At 43.8% G+C, this 20,190-nt stretch overlaps 1 long non-coding RNA gene across 1 annotated transcript; it reads left to right on the top strand.

Moving 5' to 3' along the window:
• The first annotated feature begins 339 nt into the window (after window positions 1-339).
• LOC137570930 (uncharacterized) lies at window positions 340-19,190 on the top strand. The gene is made up of 2 exons (XR_011031242.1): window positions 340-705; window positions 18,973-19,190. It is a non-coding gene; the product is annotated as an uncharacterized lncRNA (long non-coding RNA).
• The last annotated feature ends 1,000 nt before the right edge of the window (window positions 19,191-20,190 follow it).

Raw genomic sequence — 20,190 nt, 5'->3', positions numbered from 1 at the left:
TCATTACAATTATAAATTATTAATTCTAAGTCTATACATTTAAAAAGTATGCATAGTAAATTTCACTGGATTTGCTCCTATATTAGGAGATATGCACTATGAGCCGCCTTTTAGGTGACTTAGGGTAATGACATCCCTGCCCATGTTAAGCCTATTGGCTGATAGGAATTGTATACTGAGTATTTAAGGAAGGTGTTTTTTAAAGTTTATATAACTAACTTGAAAAAGCGGAGGGCGTACCTCCGCGAAACGCGTTGTTTTGTTTTAATAAATTTGTACTTTACTAGTACATTTTAGTCCACACATCTTCTTTACTCACGCAGCCGTGTGTTACATCCACGACTGCTCTTCCTGGATAAGGACTACCACCCACCGCTATAGAGAGCGAGCGTCCTGGTTGTCATAACCACCTATCCTGAAGGAGCCTGGGACGTGACGTCACATCCGCCCCCACGCTGAGAGCTCGGTCCCCAGCTCGGCCAAGCGGGACGCAGGCACACCGAGGCTGTGTACGCTGTACCAGCCACTTTGTAAACAGGTGAGACCTGCCTAGTAGACGAGGACATTGTATTGCACAGAAGACTCAAGCGCCCCTTCTCTTTTTTATGTTTTTTACAGCGGTATATCTGGGAGCAGCTGAGCGCACTTTAATGGGGGTCTGATCGCACCAGAGGGTAGTACCTACTACCCCTTTCTTTCTTGTAGGTAAGTAAACCGGCTTTCATCTTGTTTGGCTGATGATTCCTTTATTAAGGAAGCCTCGGGTAAGTATGAAACCTGAGGCGCTTCTCGTTTCAGGTTTCCTGTAACTGCCCCTGAGAGGAGCTCACAATCTAATTCTTACCATAGTCATATGTTTATGTATGTATCCTGTAGTGCATGTATCGTAGTCTAAGGCCAATTTGGGGGATGACAATTAACTTATCTGTAGGCTTTTGGAGTGTAGGAAGACACCGGCGTGCCCAGAGGAAACCCATGCAGACACAGGCAGGACATTCCACCTCCATGCAAATAGTGCCCTGGCTGGGATTCGAACTGGGCACCCAGCGCTGCAAGTCAAGAGACCTAACCACTATTTCACCGTGCTGCCCAATAGCTTATTGGTCACTGCCATTGTAAGAAACAAAACTATTTCAGCGCTGCTTTTCCAGGAGCTGGCCTGAACAGCTGCCTCCCTCCTTAAGCCTGTGCAATATCTCCAGTGGCCATGCGCATGTGCATAAGCCAATGTACCTCTACACAGGTGCACGCAACCACCATGCACCAGCTTATTCACCCTGGCAGCACTGCTAGCAGCCAGATGGGAACTATTAACCACCCTGGCGTTCTGATTAAATCGCCAGGGTGGCTGCGGGAGGGTTTTTTTTAAATAAAAAAAAAACTATTTCATGCAGCCAACTGAAAGTTGGCTGCATGAAAGCCCACTAGAGGGCGCTCCGGAGGCGATCTTCCGATCGCCTCCAGCGGCAAGAGATAACACGGAAGGCCGCAATAAGCGGCCCTCCGTGTTTCGCTTCCCTCGTCGCCATGACGACGAGCGGAGTGACGTCATGGACGTCAGCCGACGTCTTGACGTCAGCCGCCTCCGATCCAGCCCTTAGCGCTGGCCGGAACTGTTTGTTCCGGCTACGCTGGGCTCGGGCGGCTGGGGGGACCCTCTTTCGCCGCTGCACGCGGCGGATCGCCGCGCTGCAGCGGCGATCAGGCAGCACACGCGGCTGGCAAAGTGCCGGCTGCGTGTGCTGCTTTTTATTTGGTGCAAATCGGCCCAGCAGGGCCTGAGCGGCAGCCTCTGGCGGTGTTGGACGAGCTGAGCTCGTCCAGACCGCTCAGCAGGTAAAGGATAACTGAAGTGAGAGGTATATAGAGGCTGCCATATTTATTTCCTTTTAAGTGATACCAGTTGCCTGGCTGCCCTGCTGATCCTCTGCCTCTAATGCTTTTAGCCATAGCCCCTGAACAAGCATGCAGCAGATCAGGTGTTTCTGACATTATTGTCAGATCTGACAAGATTAGCTGCATGCTTGTTTCTGGTGTTATTCAGATGCTGCTGCAGCCAATATATCATCAAGACTGCCAGGCAACTGGTATTTTATAAAAGGAAACAAATATGGCAGCCTACATATTCTTCTCACGTCAGTTGTCCTTTAAAGGGTAATTAGCGCACTGAACTCATTGTCATTGATACATTTGCACACAATAAGATATGCATGAAATTCTCAACCACACTATAAACGCTCGTGATTGATCAGCGCTCCCATTCACTTTAATTAAAATCGCGATCGTGGCCATTTTTACGTGATTTTTACCGCAATTTTAATGAAAGTGAATGGGCGAGCCCTTAGACTGGGACTGCCGTAAAAGGGCCTCTGGGTTGTGTGTTCCCCCCAGGCTGAAAGGTCCCAGTCCTCCCCTGTCCAGAGTCACCATGGGCCTCTTGACTGCATTTCTGATCAGTGCTCTCCTTGTTCGGCCTGTGAGTTTGGGTGGATTTCCTTGTCTTGGTAGATTTACAGTTGTGCCATACTCCTTCCATTTCTGAATGATCGCTTGAACAGTGCTCCGTGGGATGTTCAAGGCTTTGGAAATCTTTTTCTAGCCTAAGCCTGCTTTAAATTTCTCAATAACTTTATCCCTGACCTGTCTGGTGTGTTCTTTGAACTTCACGGTGTTGTTGCTCCCAATATTCTCTTAGACAACCTCTGAGGCTGTCACAGAGCAGCTGTAATTGTACTAACATTAGATTACACACAGGTGCACTCTATTTAGTCATTAGCACTTATCAGGCAATGTCTATGGGCAACTGACTGCACTCAGACCAAAGGGGGCCGAATAATTATGCACACCCCACTTTGCAGTTATTGATTTGTAAAAAAAATGTTTGGAATGATGTATGATTTTCGTTCCACTTCTCACGTGTACACCACTTTGTATTGGTCTTTCACGTGGAAGTCCAATAAAATTGATGCATGTTTGTGGCAGTAATGTGACAAAATGTGGAAAACTTCAAGGGGGCCGAATACTTTTGCAACCCACTGTATGCAAACCAGGCTTTTTGTGCCCGTGATCAAGGGGTCTCCAAGGCACAAAAATGATTTTGTTTGGGTAATAAGTTGCCTGATTTCCTCCTATGGTTAATAAGGACTTTTCCTGTGACTTATGCAACATTGTAAACGTTGGAAATAATCATAACGCCAGGGAGGTTAATCTTGAAAGGACGCGGCTCAGTGTAACTCTATTCCTCATGTGCATATTAGAGCATGCTATCACATGTAAATAGTGCCTGTCATTTGATTGTGTTTGCTAATATTGCTGATTGTACTATGGACCTATGCTTACCTTGCAGTGTCTTCTGAAGATACTGAATGATGTACATACATTTTGTTCAGTTGTTTACTACCAGTAATACAATTCAATATTGTGATGTGCATGTATTTACTAAAGAGGGGAGTCTGGGTGATGCCTGGGCCCACTAGAGCTGTTTTAGCAGTGATTTGTGCTTTTTAGGAATCACTGGCAATTTCAAAAGCACTAAGCTAAGGAAAGCCTATGGAGCGGTTGCAATGTGTTGAAATCACAATCATGGTGTCTTCAGTACTTTCATTCAGGGATGCAGGCGCCAAAATTGCATTCCCTTAAATCGCCCTGTAAAAAGCTGGGGGTTTTGTTTCTGCAAAAATCGATGTACAGGTGAAACTCGAAAAATTAGAATATTGTGCAAAAGTCTATTTATGTCAGTAATTCAACTCAAAAGGCGAAACCACCGTATACACTCGAATACAAGTCGACCTCATACAGTATATGAGTCTACTCCAATATTTAACCCTCTTCAGCTGGAATTTTTTATTGACTCAAGTATAAGTCTACCCAGCAAAGTTAATGGCTGCACTTGGGACTCGGGAGGGGTTAATGACTGCACTGCATACAGTATTGCAGCCATTAACCCCTCCTGTCCCTTAAAATGGAACTCCAGTGAAAATAATGTAATAAAAAAGTTCTTCATTTTTACAATAATTATGTATAAATTATTTAGTCAGTGATTGCCAATTGTAAAATATTTTAAATCCCTGATTTATATTCTGACATTTATCACATGGTGACATTTTTACTGCTGGCAAGTGATGTAGTTGCTATTTGCTGTTTTGGCAGTTGGAAACAGCCGTAAACAGCTATTTCCCACAATGCAACAGGGTTCACAGACAGGAAACTGCCAAGAGTACGTACTCAGAATTTCTTTGTGGGAGGGGTTTCACCACAACATCAGCCATACAGCGCCCCCTGATGATCTGTTTGTGAAAAGGAATAGATTTCTCATGAAAAAGGGGGTATCAGCTACTGATTGGGATAAAGTTCAATTCTTGGTCAGAGTTTCTCTTTAAGTGCAGCCAAAACCTCCTCCACGCCCCCAAGTGCTGCAATTATTCACACCCTTTTATGCAGCCCAGTATTTCCCCCCTGCCCCTTTCCTTGTTAATTGTTGTGGTAAGGACTTTCACACCTGTGTTTTCTTGGTATTTCCTTTCCTCAAAGTGTCACTTACCACAGGGTACATTGCTGCAAATGTCACTATTAGTACACACATTACTCAGTGTTGCTTGGGACTCGTGTATAAGTCGATCCTTGTACTTTTATGAAGTGAACCAGACCTACATTTCTAGACTTATACTCAAGTATATACAGTAATATATGAAATAGACTCATTACATGCAAAGCGAGATATTTCAAGCCTTTATTTGTTATAATTTTTATGATTATGGCTTGCAGCTTATAAAAACCCCAAAAATCTAAATCTCAGACTATAGAATATTGTGAAAAGGTTCAATATTCTAGCCTCAAGGTGTCAGACTCGAATCAGCTAATTAATCCAAACTACCTGTAAAAGGTTCCTATATCATATATTAGTTTCACCTTCCAAGTTTAATCACTGAAATTAATGGACTTTTGCATGATTTTCTAATTTTTCGAGTTTCTCCTGTAGCACACTGGTGTGTTTCTAGAGCATACCGCAATTCCTAGTGGGCCCTGCCCCTAAAACAGCATAAAAATTACACCACACATAATGATTTTAAATGTGTAGAAATCAAGTCAGTGTCACAGAGTCCATAGTGTAGCACTACGCAGTTATTATAATTCAAGCACAGACGTTTTATTCATCCATCCTGTTATATATGTAATCATAGATCCCTCATGTATATTGATATATGCAGATTAAGGCAGCAAAGCTGAACAGCCACTTATAGCAAATTTGGTTGTTGGGTTATTCTCAGTCTAGTTGCTATGGGTGTGTGCGTCAGAGCTGGATCATCCACAAGGCTGCCTAAGCAGTTGCCTAGGGCATGGAAAAAGCCTAGGGGCCTGGTGGATGCCACCACCACCAAATCCTACTAAAAAAAAGCCAGGTGATCAGCAGTGGTGGGCAAATACTATCTGGCCAGGGGCCCTTTTTTATCTTAATCCTTTTCTGGTGTGCGAGCATTGTACTATAGTGACACAGAATGCTACCTCTATTATTGTTCAAGTAACTGCAGCATAATTAATTTATTGATTAGTAACGAGCAGAAATTACACCTATGCGTAATTACACATCGTAATTTGCAATTGTGCATTGTAATGTGAAATTTCGGGGGAAAGTGTAATTCATTTTGTAAGTAATTGTAAGTATTCGTAATTATGCATCAATTTATGCGTAATTGCGTGCCGACTTTGGCCGTGAATAGCAAAGTCCCCCTACATGCTATTGCTACCAAAATTGATACATATGTTAAGGAGGATACTGGGTACAAGTTTAAAAAAAAGTTCATAAACACCTTGTAGTTTTTGAGAAAATTGATTTTAAAAATACAAAGAAAAATCGTTTTTAAACTGTCATTTTTTTTTTAGTTTTAAAACCACTTTTCTTTGCATCTTTAAAATCGATTTTGTCAAAAAACTACAATGTCTGTTTGACCATTTTTTTTTTACTTTTACGTATGTAGCAATTTATGAGCAATAGCATGTAGGGGGCTTTGCTATTCACCACTAAAGTTGGCACAAAATTACACAAAAATTATGCTTAAATTCATGCGTAATTACCAGTGGCGCAGCTAAGGAGCTGTGGGCCCCGATGCAAATTTTACAATGGGGCCCCCCAAGCACTCTATACATAACAATCGATACAGCGCACCAAAACCTGCCAATGGCAGCTACAGTGTCAGAGGTGCAAGGAGGGGATGGGGAGCAGTTTGTTAATGATTACCACTATTCAAAGTATCTATAGAAGTGATTATTATTATTAGCACAGGACCAATACAGAGCTAATACTGCAGTTGAGGGAGGGCCCTACGGGGCCCCTCTGGCTCAAGGGACCGATGCGGTCGCATCCTCTGCACCCCCTATTGCTACGCCCCTGGTAATTACGAATGATAATCCAAAATAATTGCATATAGGTGTAATTGCGAAGATTTACATGCAATTGTGCGTAATCGTAATTAGCTGATTAAGATCATCACTGTTCTTGATATACTTTCTGTCAAAAATGCTGGAAAATAAAATTTTGGGGGACCTACTGTCCCCTTATCATTCAGCAGGGCTTCTGATGGGAGCAGGGATCCCCCTCTTTACTTGGTCTTCTCCACCTGTCAGGGTTTCTAACAGCCAAGCCAAGTCAATGCCGTAACTGACACAATAGCGTTCAAACAGTAACGTTCAAAGAAGTAATAGCAGTCAGGTGGAAGAGCCCAAATGACATGGGGGAAATCTCTGCCTTATTCAGATCTTCGGGGTAGTGTTTAACATAGAGTATACTGGACATTTTATTGTGCTGCTATTATGTGAATGGACATAGGAGAAGCAGGATGTGAAATAGTCACAACAGTGGTAGAAGCTGGGGGTGATGCAAAGCAGCCAAATACATGAGCAAAAGCAAAATATTTTTTTAGCACAGTAACACATGTACCATGCAATGTACCCTCCAGTGGCGTAGCTAAGAAGTTGTGGGCCCGGTGCAAGTTTCACATTGGGGCCAGTGACGCACTTAACACATAACAATTGATGTGTCGCACTAAAACCTGCCAAGGACAACCACAGTGTCAGAGGTGCAAGAAGGGGGTGGGGAACAATTTGATGATCACTACTATTCAAGCATCTGTCAAAGTGATCATTGTCAGCACATGGCCAATAAAGAGCTAATACTTTGTTTGAGGGACTCGAAGGCCCAAGGGCCCCAGTGCGGTTGCAACCTCTGCACTTCCTATTGCTACGCCACTGCTGGTACCCTCACAGCCTAAGAACATCATTGTCTAAACTTCAGTATAGTATGAAATCATCCTTCTCCTGCCTACTGACAGGAGAACTGAGGCAAAGAAAATGCAGACCTTTGAGTGTAGCAACCAATTACAATCTTCTAGACAACAAAACGAGAAACCTAACTGGTTGCTGTGCCCAAAACTCCCCAATGTGACTCTGATTTTCACATAACACCTTTTTGTTAAAATATTATATGAATGAATGAAAACACTGGACTATGGCATCTGGGTTTGATATGCATTGATTTGATTTGTATTTGCATATTGACATCTCAAAGAGGAACTGTAGTGAAAATAACAAAACAAATACAATTGATTCTTTTGTTTACAATATTAATTGTTAAATTATTCAGTCAGTGCTTGCCCTTTGTAAAATCTTTCCTAAACTTTACCATTGTCCTGTCAGGTGATCTCTGCGGAATGTTTAGTTACTCAGAGTTTCAGACCCAGTACAAAATATAAGGGGGCAGGTCTACATTTAATATACAGCAAAATATAGCTATAGGAAGTGTTTTTGATGCTGAAACTGGGAAATTTACTGTAAAAAGTGGGTATCCCAAATAATTTACTGCATCCTACTTTATGTAGCTACAGTGTCTCTTTAAAGGACATCAGAGGTGAAAATAAACTGATGAGATAAACAATAGTATCTATCCTCCTCCTCCTACAAATGACTTTTTAAGACGTCCCACGGTTTTATTTTAAATTGCAATTTACTTTTTAAGTTATTACGATATCATTATCTCTGCTCAATGACACATTCATTGAAGTATGCCAGAGCTAAAATCTATGAACTACTGATGCTTCCTATCAGTTTACTGCTCTCAGAAGCCATTTACTGCCAGGAAAAAGTTTTATAGCTGTAATTTCTCATCAGTGAGGGTTATGCTATAGTCCGACTAGGTCCCGACCCAGACAGAAACTGTCACTTTCATACCTGATGTTTAACTCTTTCAGACAGAGAAAGACAAAAAGGAACACAGCCTGGTTATCTGTGTGCTTGGCACTGTACATACCCATGTCTATCTCATTATGTCACATGTCACCTCAGATACCGTTTAAGTTACTTTTAAGTTTTTACATTTTTGCTCACTTGAGGAAGTGTTAGTAGCTGTATGGGTCCTCGCTGGAGTATTTTTAGGGACAGGAAATAAATAGTTGGATGAGACACGAGCAGCTATAAAAATCCAATATCCTAACAGTTTCTCCTATAACTCCTTTGTATATTGTTGTAACCTGTCTCACTTCCTGTAGAGAAATTCTGTCTAACTTCCTGTAGCCAGTGACCCTTTCACTAGGGGAGGAAGGTAGAGTTTCATAAGCCTGCTACACACATCCAATTTTGATTGGCCAATCACTGACCAAATGTTACCACCTCCATGTAGTATGAGATTTTACCTGCACAATCTGCTCATAGTATTCAAAATCTGTTGGCCCTGATACTACATGGAGGTGGAAGTTCATTGGACAATCAGAATAGAAGATTTGTAACAAGCTTTAGCCTGAAACTCAGACAGCAATATAAATCTAATCGATCCACAGCCTGGAACACACTTTCAATTATGATTGGCCAATCACTGACCAATTTTACCACCTCCATGTAGTGTGAAGGTCAACAGATATTGAATACTATGAGCAGATTGTTTAGTTAAGCTCTCATACTATATGGCAGTGATCTGCAAACTTGGCTCTCCAGCTGTTAAGGAACTACAAGTCCCACAATTCATTTGCCTTTATGAATCATAACTGTGGCTGTCAGACTCCTGCAATGCATTATGGGACTTGTAGTTCCTTAACAGCTGGAGAGCCAAGTTTGCAGATCACTGCCATATAGTATGAGAGCTTAACTAAACATTCTGCTCATAGTATTCAATGGCCTCAATTCACTAAGATCATGCTGGAGATAATAAGGCAAGAGAAAACTTACCTTCACACAGTGAGAGAGTTATCTTCTCTCTTCATTCCTTAAGTTATCTCCTCTGTAGTTAATTTACCACCTCTGTAGTTAATTTACCTCCTCTGTAGTTAATTTACCTCCTCTGTAGTTATTTTCACATGCAGTTAATTAACAGCCTGTCTTTAACTCTGGAGTTATTTTAAGGATTGGAGAGTTAACTTAACGACAGAAGAGTTAACTTTAGGCTTGCCTGATGTAAAATGTTTCCTGAATACTACATGCCTTATCACCATGGTAACAACTCTAGAAGAGTTATTAAAGACAGGAGATAAGCTTAGTGAATTGAGGCCAATATCTGTTGACCTTAACACTACATGGAGGTGGTAAAATTGGTGGTCAGTGATTGGCCATTCATAATTGAAAGTGTGTAGCAATCTTAACACGCATAGATTTTTGTTTCTTTGTTGGAGCTCCCCTTCAATAAAACTGTAATGCAATTAATGTGGTAACATAAAACATTTGCTGCAAATTTCTGGCCATGTGAAGAAATCTGTAATGTTCCATAGAAATGTATTTTGCAATAAGCTTGCTGGATCTTGCAGTCAGTATGAAAGTCTTGTTTCTGAATGTGGCATCTACAGCAATTTCTACATCATTCGGTTTGTAAGGAGGCCTCTTGTTTACAAGCGCCACTACCAGGCGTGCAAACGATTACATCATGATCCACTCTGCTGCTGAAAATCAAACTCGCACTTCACACTACTGATGCTGTCCACGCTGGACTTGCTGACCACTTGTGGGTGGGTTTTGCTAAAGGGGAAGGTCTCTGACCTTGCTATCCCCCTGCTACCCGGGTCTTTGGCCTCCCCGCCACTACTGGCCGGAGTCTTTCCAGCATGAATTTCAGAAGACTGCTGCTTTTTAAACTCGGGGAATGTAAACCGTCTCAGTAGCTTGTTGCCCAGCACTGTGAAAGGATTACTTGATACTACAGGAGGAAGAGAGGTACCAGAGTTCTTGGCCCTGGAGTTGACTTGTTCTGGAGGTGTAGGAGACAGCAAAGTGGATGGCAAGCTGCTTCGTTTCTGGTAGTAACTGTCATTGAGTTTGCACAATCCTGTGTCTCTAGAGCATCCAGGTAAGTGGTCTTTAGCTCCACAGTGCTTTGGGGGCTTTTTTGCAGACAATGGTGTAAGCAGGATGCCCAGTGGCCCTGGTAAAGGGGCTAGGGTAGGCTCATGTTGCTTCCCAGGACGAGGGGAGTAAAGAGTTGTGGAGATCTGGATGGAAGCACTGCTCAAAGCTGGTAAGCATAACCCAGTTCCTTTTCGCTCTCCAGAGCGGCCACCACCATATTGGAGGCTAAAGGATCGTGGCCTAGGGTTTAACACACTGGAAAATCCTGGAGAATCTGTAGAAGAGTTGTCCTTGTGTCCGTCCTCCTCCTCGATTGAGTCCATAGACTCTAAATGTCGATGAGTAGCCAAAGACCTGCTCCTCCCAAGTAAAAACGTGTGTGCTCCTCCGCGAGGCCCAGCTTGTTGCTGCTCACTCCAAGAACAGCCTGGAGGGTCATGGGAATCACTCCTTCGGCTCAAGCTGCCACCACATAGTACCAGTTCACAGTCTTTAAATCCCAAGTATCTTGCCACGTCTAGGGCCGAGTTACCTACCCTATTAGTTCTATCGATTTGTAAGCCAAGTCTTTTAAAAGCCCTGGCCAGGAAGTCCAGCACTGATGAGTGTCCTGAAACAGTGGCGTAAATGAGGGCGGTGTTCCCCCACAAGTCTGGGAGCTCAGGATCTGCTCCATGTTGAACCAAAATCTTGACCTCTTGCAGGTGGCCCCTCTCACACGAGTAGCTGAGCGCAGTGCGCCCTGCCCTGTCCCTGCTGTTGACCTCCGCACCCCTCTCTAGGAGCAGCTGCATGTAACGCTGACGAGCATGTGGCTCAGGAAGCAGGGCGCTGCAAATGAGGGGGGTTCGACTCAAATCCCCACCTCGGGTGTTGACTATTTTCCCATCCAGGGCATCCAGAATGAAGCGGGCCAGGTGCATCTGGTCATTGGACATGGCATCCAAGAGTGCTTGAGCTCCACCATGTTCCTCACTGGACTTACCGGACACTTTGAGCATAGCAAATGCTGGAGACTGCAACTACGGTCCAGAGAATAACCCAACCTTTTGAGGTCTTCAAAACTAATACAACTCTAACAGTCTCAATCCTACCTTTTCACTACCTTAGCTATCATCATTTCCAACTCTGTTTAGGAACTGATGAGCTAAACAAACTGTTGCTCAATTAATCGTAAGCAATTCTTCAATTATTCAATATTTTCCTACTCAACGGCTTCATCGAATATTCCACCACGTCTGTTCCTGCTCTCTGTTTACCAATAATTTACCCACAGGCTTCACTTTGATGCAGTCCTCTTGCTGCCTTATGCCTTCCCTTTCAATACAATAGTAAGAATAGTCTCTGCTCACTCTACCCTGTCTAATGCAACAACACTTGCTTCAGCTGCAAATTCAACTTTTTGTAAATATATTTCAATTTTTCTCTGCTGTTTTTTTTTAGCTAGATGAAGCTGAGCTATACACGTATAACACTTTCACAGACACTAGCTATCCCTATACCGTAGTGTTTTCTTAGCACATCCTATTGCAAACTGCTAATCTGTTCAAGGACATCAGGACATATTATACTGACATTAAAAATAAATAGCAACTAGTTCTCATCCCCTCCTGACACTCTCCCTCTCCTACAACAGGACAGACCTCTCACCTGAAGGTTGTCCCTCTACTAAGCTGTGCCCCATGTCACAACAAGGCTGAGATGTCCTTGAGCTTCTTGCATCAGTCCTGATTGCACAAGGAGACGGGAGCCCCCCCAGCTCAGCACCTGTAGCGCAGCCTCCTGCTCTTTGCCTCTCAGTGTCCGAGTTCATTATCCGTCCTCGCTGCCTTTTCGCTTTGGTATATAAGCATTGAGCATGGGGGCGTAAATAGCATCACTCTATAGAGTCAGCCCACATCTGTGATCTGAAGCTCATTGTTGTTCGGTGTCCAGCCTCCCTGTGGGAGAGACTTGGGTGGGGGCTCGAGTGTTCTCAGAGAACAGGGGGCTGGGACCTGTTGCAGCAAATCTGCCTTCTAATTTGTTAACCCTCACACTGCTGCACCTCAATATAATATCATTTGATATTGCAGTGATACGTGAGACAGGCACAAGCAGATTCAAAACACTTTATTTTTTAGAGGGCTGCCAAATAGGAAAGCCCATCTTAATAAAGGGGAACCAAGACTCTCCTGATTGTACCCTGAACACTTGTTAAAGGCACTGTACTATAGCAAGAGCCCGTTTCTACTCCAAATCGCGATTGCATTCGCAGTCGTGCTGGGATTCGGATTTTGATTCCCAGTTTTTTTTAAACATGTTTTTCTGTGTGTTGTGTCACAATTTTACATGTGCTTTATGCAGCACAATTGCGGGCAGCATGGTTATGAATTGGTTAGAACTCTCACCTTGCAGTGCAGGATCCCTGGTTCGGTTCCCAGCCAGGGCACTATCTGCATGAAGTTTGTATGTTCTCCCCGTGTCTGTTTGGGTTTCCTCTGGACGCGCTGGTTTCCTCCCACACCCAATAAAAAACTCCATACAGGAAAGTTAATATGCTTCCTCCTAAATTGACCCTAGACTACAATATATAATGAGGGGGAACACCAAGAGCCCAATATAGTGTAGTATGCACTGTAACATATGGGTATAGAGGGAGAAGTATAATGTAATACTCACAAATCTGGGTTACCGTATCAGGCAACCACTTTGAAGTCAGGTGGGGAGTATTAGACCTGACCTGTCTCAGGATTAAGAAGTTGCTCTCTGTAGATCGGAAAAAAGGGAACCAAGTCGGTGTACACACTTATTGTACAGTTGTACAGAGGCGCCAAAAGTATAAAAGTAGGATAAAATGTTTTAAAAGAGAACAAAGGGGGGTTAGTGGTGGACTTACCTTCCCAAAATAGACACAGAAAAATGTTGCTTAATTCAACAAAAGTGATTTATTGACATACTCCGAAAAGATGCAACGCGTTTCGTGGGCACATCCCACTTCATCAGGCAATAAAATTGGAGTACAGTCGACTCATATGTTCTCAGTACAAGCTTAGCGCCTCTGCCAGAAATAGACACATTTTTCTGTGTCTGTTTTGGGGAGGTAAGTCCACCACTAACCCCCCATTGTTCTCTTTTAAAACATTTTATCCTACTTTTATACTTTTGGCGCCTCTGTACAACTGTACAACTAGACTACAGTATAGGCATATGAATATAGTAGGGATTAGACTGCGAGCCCCTCTGAGGGACAGTTAAGTGACAAGACAATATACTCTGTACAGCACTGCAGAAGATGCCAGCACTATATAAGTAATAATTATAGAGTGGCTAGATAGTGTACTGAGTGGCTGTATAGTGTACTGGTTAAGGGCACTGCCTTTGCCATGGGAGACCAGGGTTCAAATCCTGGCTAGGGTCAGTACCTATTCAGTAAGGAGTTCAAGGCAAGAGTCCCTAACCACTGCAGGGTGGCCTCTTGAGCGCATCCCAGTGGCTGCAGCTCTTGAGCGCTTTGAGTCCGACAGGAGAAAAGCGCTATACAAATGTTTGGATTATTATAAAATTGCATTTTTTAATGGAAATGCAGTGGGGCTTTATGCATAGGGTAATCGCACCAAAAAACGCATAGTACACTGCTTGCTATTCAGTTTGTGCAGTCGTGCACTCCCATAGACTACTACCAAGTGAAATCACAGGAAAACTGCAGTGGTGTAGTTACGCTTAGGCAAATATCGCATCGCACATGGTCGTCTCAGTTTACGGTAGTAATCAAGGTGTCCCTGTTTCCTGAACACCACAAAAACATATGGAATCCCATTTTCAGGTCACAACATAGCTAGTGCAAAAGGCTCTCAGGAACCTTTTCCACTAACAGCATTTTCAATCCAAACCTGATCGCAAACGGATCGCAATATGCTAGGTACAGTAAAACAAGTGGAACCGCGGCAACATTTCACATCAGTGTAATCCGTTTGTGGTGTGATTTTTTTTTTCCTGAGCACAATAGTCGTCCTGCCACATTTTTTGTGTGATTATACTACTACAATTTGTATAGGAATGCAGGAAATTCGCATAGCAATCGCACCCCTATGTGATTTTCCCCACATTTCATCAATTTCCCACTCATTTTTTTTTCCCAACACAAATCGCAAATGTATAACGCACCCCAATCATGCCCTAAATCTGTTACAGACAAAATATGAAATGCAGACATTCTATAGAACGTCTAAATCATTTCAGGCAAAGTATGAACAGAAGTATTTTCTTTCAAAATATTCTGTGCTTTGCGGAGGCATTGTATTCTATAAGACCCATGCGTAAAGTATGAAACCATTGACCTGATGATGAGGAATGATAATAAAAAGGTGCTGTTTAGCAAATTGGCATGAAAAATGTGTGTGTGTGTGTGTGCGTGCGTGCATGCGTGCGTGCCTGTGTGCGTGCGTGTGTGTTAAGGGGCATACAAGGAAAATATAAAAACAAAACTAGTAAAGCCGTCACCAAGCTACTTGTTGTGACCGGAGAAGGCTAGAATGTCGTTTAAAATGGCTATTCATTTTGCTCTTTTATTCTATAATTGTCAGCTACACACTGCTCTTCTCATCCAGACTAATGAGGCTAATGACCGGTCACATATGCTGGCGCGTGTAAGAGCAATGTTTCTGACAAAGTTTATTGCTCGTGCAGACCAGTTTTTTTTTCACTTGCCAGAATCAATTTCATAAGCCTATCGGTTATATTTATAATTGGGGTCTTTTCAATCAAATAATTTAGCTATAGTTTAGACGGGAAGATTTAAAAAAAATATACATACCTGAGGCTTCCTCCAGGCTGATCGCTCCCTCTCTGTCCTCCTCTGCCACCTGGATGTTCTGCAATTAGCCCCGAAAGTCCTCCGGTCTGGGGTGTTCTGCGCATACACAGCCCAAAAACATAGAGATAAGTTAACCTCCTTGGCGGTAACCCCGTGTGTGAGGGTGCCGCTCAGGCCCTGGTGGGCCGATTTACATAATTTTTTTTTCAAACACGCAGCTAGTACCCACCATGGAAACAGGCCCCCCCCGCATGCCCCTTGCGCAGCCTGGCCAATCGCCGCCAGGCTGCGCTATGGGGTGGATCGGGACTCCCTGTGACGTCACGATGTCCATGACGTCGATGACGTCACTCCGTTCGTTGCCATGGCGACGGGGGAAGCCCTCAAGGAAATCCCGTTCAGAACGGGATTTCCTTATGGGAAAGCGGCGCCGGTGGCAATCGGAGGGGACGGGCGGACGCCGCGGGGAGGGGGGGGGGGGAAGCATGTAGCTAGCGCTAGGCTAGCTACATGCTAAGAAAAAAAAAAGTGAAAAAAAACCCTCCTGCGGCTGCGCAGCCGCAGGAATTATACAGCCAGGGGGGTTAATTGTCCTGCCCTTAAATTGGCCCTATATTACAACGAACATATGACTATAGTAGGGATTAGATTGTGAGCTCCTTGGAGGGACAAATTATACCTTGTAAAGCACTGCAGAAGATGTCAGTGATATATAAAAACTAAATAATAATAATTACAAATATGAATTATCCTTTGTTCATCCATCTTGGTATGCCTGCTCCTCCACCAGCGACAGACTGTAACTACAGAGGGTCATTAGATCAGTGGAGAGGATCATTGGGAAAACCCTCCCCCCTCTCGACCTCTACAACTCCAGAGTGGGCTCCAGAGCATTGAGGATTGACAATGACCCCTCACACCCAGGCCATTGTTTCTCCAGTCGGATCCAGTCAGGGTGGAGGTCCTGGGCCATTATTTCAGGACCTCAAGGCACAGGAACACTTTTTCCCCGTCTGCTGTCAACCTCCTGAACTCTCACCAGACTCTCACCCCTGAATGAAAAAAATTAACAATGGTAATAACGTCAGTAAAACATTGGTAAATGTTATCGATATTTTACTACAGCTTAACCTAACCCTATTCTTACACAGACAGAACACCCCCCCCCCCCCCCCGGGCCAATGCTTAACCCTAAAACCCCCCTCCCTGATGCCTAACCATAAAATCCCCCTTCCTGATGCCTAACCCTAAAACCCCCCTTCCTGACGCCTAACCCTAAAACCCCCTTCCCTGATGCCTAACCCTTAAATCCCCCTTCCTGATTCCTATCCCTAAAACCCCCCTTCCTGGCGCCTAACCCTAAAACTCCCCTTCCTAACGCCTAACCCTAAAACCCCCCTTCCTGATTCCTAACCCTAAAACCCCCCTTCCTGACGCCTAACCCTAAAACCCCCCTTCCTGACGCCTAACCCTAAAACCCCCCTCACTGATACCTAACCCTAAAGCCCCCCTTCCTGACGCCTAACCCTAAAACCCCCCTCCCTGATGCCTAACCCTAAAACTCCCCTTCCTGACGCCTAACCCTAAAACACCCCTTCCTGATGCCTAACCCTAAAACTCCCCTTCCTGACGCCTAACCCTAAAACCCCCCTTCCTGACGCCTAACCCTAAAACCCCCCTTCCTGACGCCTAACCCTAAAACCCCCCTTCCTGACGCCTAACCTTAGAACCCCCCTTCCTAACCCTATAATGTTCGAAATGCTACATTTAAAAACGATAATTTTCAAAATCTAAAAATTTGTAAATGAAAAACACAGTTACCAAATAATAATTTAAAAAAATGAATAATTCATACGTACAAAACATAAAAACTTTTCAAAAATTATATATCAAGACGATATTTATCGGACACCCAAATTGCTGCTTTGGGAGCACCCAATAGCCGATATCTGCATTAGAGCCTAAAGGGCGCTCAAATCGTTCTTTAGCCGCATCGCACCCAAATTTCCAGCTTCCAATTAAAAACTCGTCAGGTGAGTATGAGGGGTCTTGGCAGTTAAAGGATACATAGAGTTTAATGTGAAGTCCATGTCTTTTTAAATATCTACAGTTAGAGACAGGACTCTTGCAGACCTTTGCCTCATTAAAGAAAACCTGAACTGAAAATTAAAAGTCAAAATAAACATACACAAGTCATACTTACCTTCCATGTAGTGTACTCCTCAGTGTCTTTCTCCCGTCCCACGTGCTGTTTGTTCACTCTGATCAAGGGACTTTTCCGTCCTCCATTTTGAAAAGGGCCATTACCCATAACAGCTTTCTGGTCAGCACACAGTTAAACTGTAACATTGCCCACTTGAGCCATAGGGAAACATGAACATTACTTGGTACATCCGTTTAACTGACAGCAACTGATATTTTACTGACAGCAACTTATATATTTCAGATCTGACAAAATATTGTCAGAACTGGAAGGGATTGTTGTCAGAAGAAAATGATGAGCTTCTGAGGGGAACTGATGACAAGGTAACTATGTAATGTTCATTTGAAGTTACCTCATGTGTTTATTTTAAATATTTTTACTCAGTCCAGGTTCTCTTTAACATCCAATCATCTTTATGTTGTACTTTTTGCTCCTCCAAAGGGCTCCCCCGAGGCCCCACTGTATGATATACGGTAAATGGGCTGGTGCAGACTAAGATTTTTTTAAAGGACAACTGAGGTGACAAGTGACATGAAGAGATAGACATGGGTATGTGCAGTGCCGAGCACGCAAAAAACTATGCTGTGTTCCTTTTTCTCTTTCTCTGCCTGAAAGAGTTAAATATCAGGTATGTAAGTGACAGTTTCTGCCCGAGTCAGGATCCCCACTGATAAGTAATTAAAGCCATAATACACTTTTCTGTAAGTAAATGGCTCCTGAGAACAGGAAAGAGATAAAAAGAATCAGTAATTCATAGATTTGAGCTCTGACATACTTCAATGAAGGTGTCATTGAGTCGAGACAATGAAACAGTAAAAAATTAAAAACAAAATGTAAATACAAAATAAAACTATTGGATATCTAAAAAGGTAATGTTTAGGAGAAGGAGGATAGATACAATAGTTTTTCTCATCAGTGTATTTTCCCTTTGGATGTCCTTTAAGTGGGGCTAGTGGCGTAACTACAATTCATGGGGCCCATCAGCAAAACTTTGATTGCCCCCCCCCCCCCCCCATGTTCACACCCCTTTCCTTCCCTTTGGTGCCCTTCATGGTCATGTGGCCCATCTTACAAGGTTAATAAAATAAGTGCGGCCTTCATGATCTTCACACCCATAACAAGTGTAGCCACAAAAACACCAGATCTAAAGTATTGTCCCCTTTATCGGAGGAAGGGAAGGTTAGTAGTCACAGGGTCTGTTCCCCTCTAGCTGCGCCCCTGAGTGGGAATGAAACAGGGGCGTAACAATAGACCCTGCAAGGGATGCAGCTGCAGGGGGCCCCGAAGCCACAGGGGGCCCTGTCCTGAGAGATTGACAACTAAGAGCAAGGAGAGAAAAAACTTTCTGCTCTGTTCACAATTGTTCTAATGACTGCCTCTGCTCAGCCACTAATAACGAATCATACAAAGTTTTGTAGACAAAGATTTTTAGACAGTCCCTATTCAGTGTGCAGGGGGCCCCAGCCAAAGTTTTGCAGGGGGCCCAGTGATTTCTAGTTACGCCCCTGGGATGAAACAAACAAAATGTGGTCGTGTATCACACCGGAACCAATTAGTCCCTAGTTTTCCTTGTTATAAACTGCAATAGAAACCTGTACGCTGGATTGATGTTGTGGTCAATGACGCCATTTTCCTTTGCCCTGATTTATCTCCTCAGCGTCCCCTGTCTGGCCCTGCTACAGGAAATGTACACAGGCTGGAGTGACCTGGTTAACAGCGGCTTGCGCAGTGTTTGCAAACAGATCCTGTCTCTGAGGTTGTCTGGTATAAGAGGAAAACGAAGTCAGGCTGCAGCCACTCATGTTTGTTGTAAAGGTCGGATCGCTCATGTACAAAACCATTGCTAGGAAACAGCAAATAAAAAGGGCCACTTGGCAGCAGGGTTTCTTTAAGGATAAAAGGGGAAACATTCACATACCGCATTGTCATGGAGAAAAGGAAATCATGTTCTCCTTTATGAGGAGCTTGTATCAGGGATTGGATGTGATGTCTCTTTTCAGCCTCAATGACTTTGTAACTATGTAATTATGTGCAGCCTTTGAAAGGTGCCCTTTGTACAAATCCAACTGCTTCTTACGTTACTGAAAAAGGGGCTTCTGTCTCCCACCCACCTCCACGCCGAATGCGACAGACAAACCGAGGACGGGAAATGAGATAATTGCCAGCCAACAACATTCATGCAATGAGTGACAGCTAGAATGGTCCCTTTTATTCCAAGGCATGAGGACTGTGTGTGTGGAAACATTAATGTGCCAATGGTTGTTCTGTCTCAGGCAGCCACCCCCAAGAGAGTTTGGGAACAGGAAATCAGGGCTGTGGAGTTGGAATTGGAGTCAGAGAAATGTTGGGGGACCTGGAGTCGGAGTCTGTGGTTTCATAAACTGAGGAGTCGGAGTTAGATGATTTTTGTACTCACTACATACCCCTGCAAGACCTGTGGAGTTGGAATCAGAGTCGAGGAGTCAGAGCAATTTTGGGCAGCATTAGTGATCCGCCATCAGTGTGGACAGTATTGGTGTCCCCCCATCAGCGTAGCCAGTAACAGTGTCCTCTCCGGTCAGTGTGGCCAGTACTAGACCCCTCCCATCATTGTGGCCAGTATTTGTGTCACCTCCCTTCAGTGTGGCCAGTATTTGTGTCACCTCCCTTCAGTGTGGCCAGTATTAGTGTCCCCCCCATCAGCGTGGTCAGTAACAGTGTTCCCTCCGGTCAGTGTGGCCAGTACTAGTCCCCTCCCATCATTGTGGCCAGTATTTGTTTCACCTCCCTTCAGTGTGGCCAGTATTACTGTCCCCCCATCAGCGTGGCCAGTAACAGTGTCCTCCACCCATCATTGTGGCCAGTATTTGTGTCACCCCCTCCCCCTCCCAGTGTG

The sequence above is a fragment of the Hyperolius riggenbachi genome, chromosome 4 (assembly GCF_040937935.1).
Source record: "Hyperolius riggenbachi isolate aHypRig1 chromosome 4, aHypRig1.pri, whole genome shotgun sequence".
Taxonomy (NCBI): domain Eukaryota; kingdom Metazoa; phylum Chordata; class Amphibia; order Anura; family Hyperoliidae; genus Hyperolius; species Hyperolius riggenbachi.
This window is presented reverse-complemented; position numbering and strand designations above follow the sequence as displayed.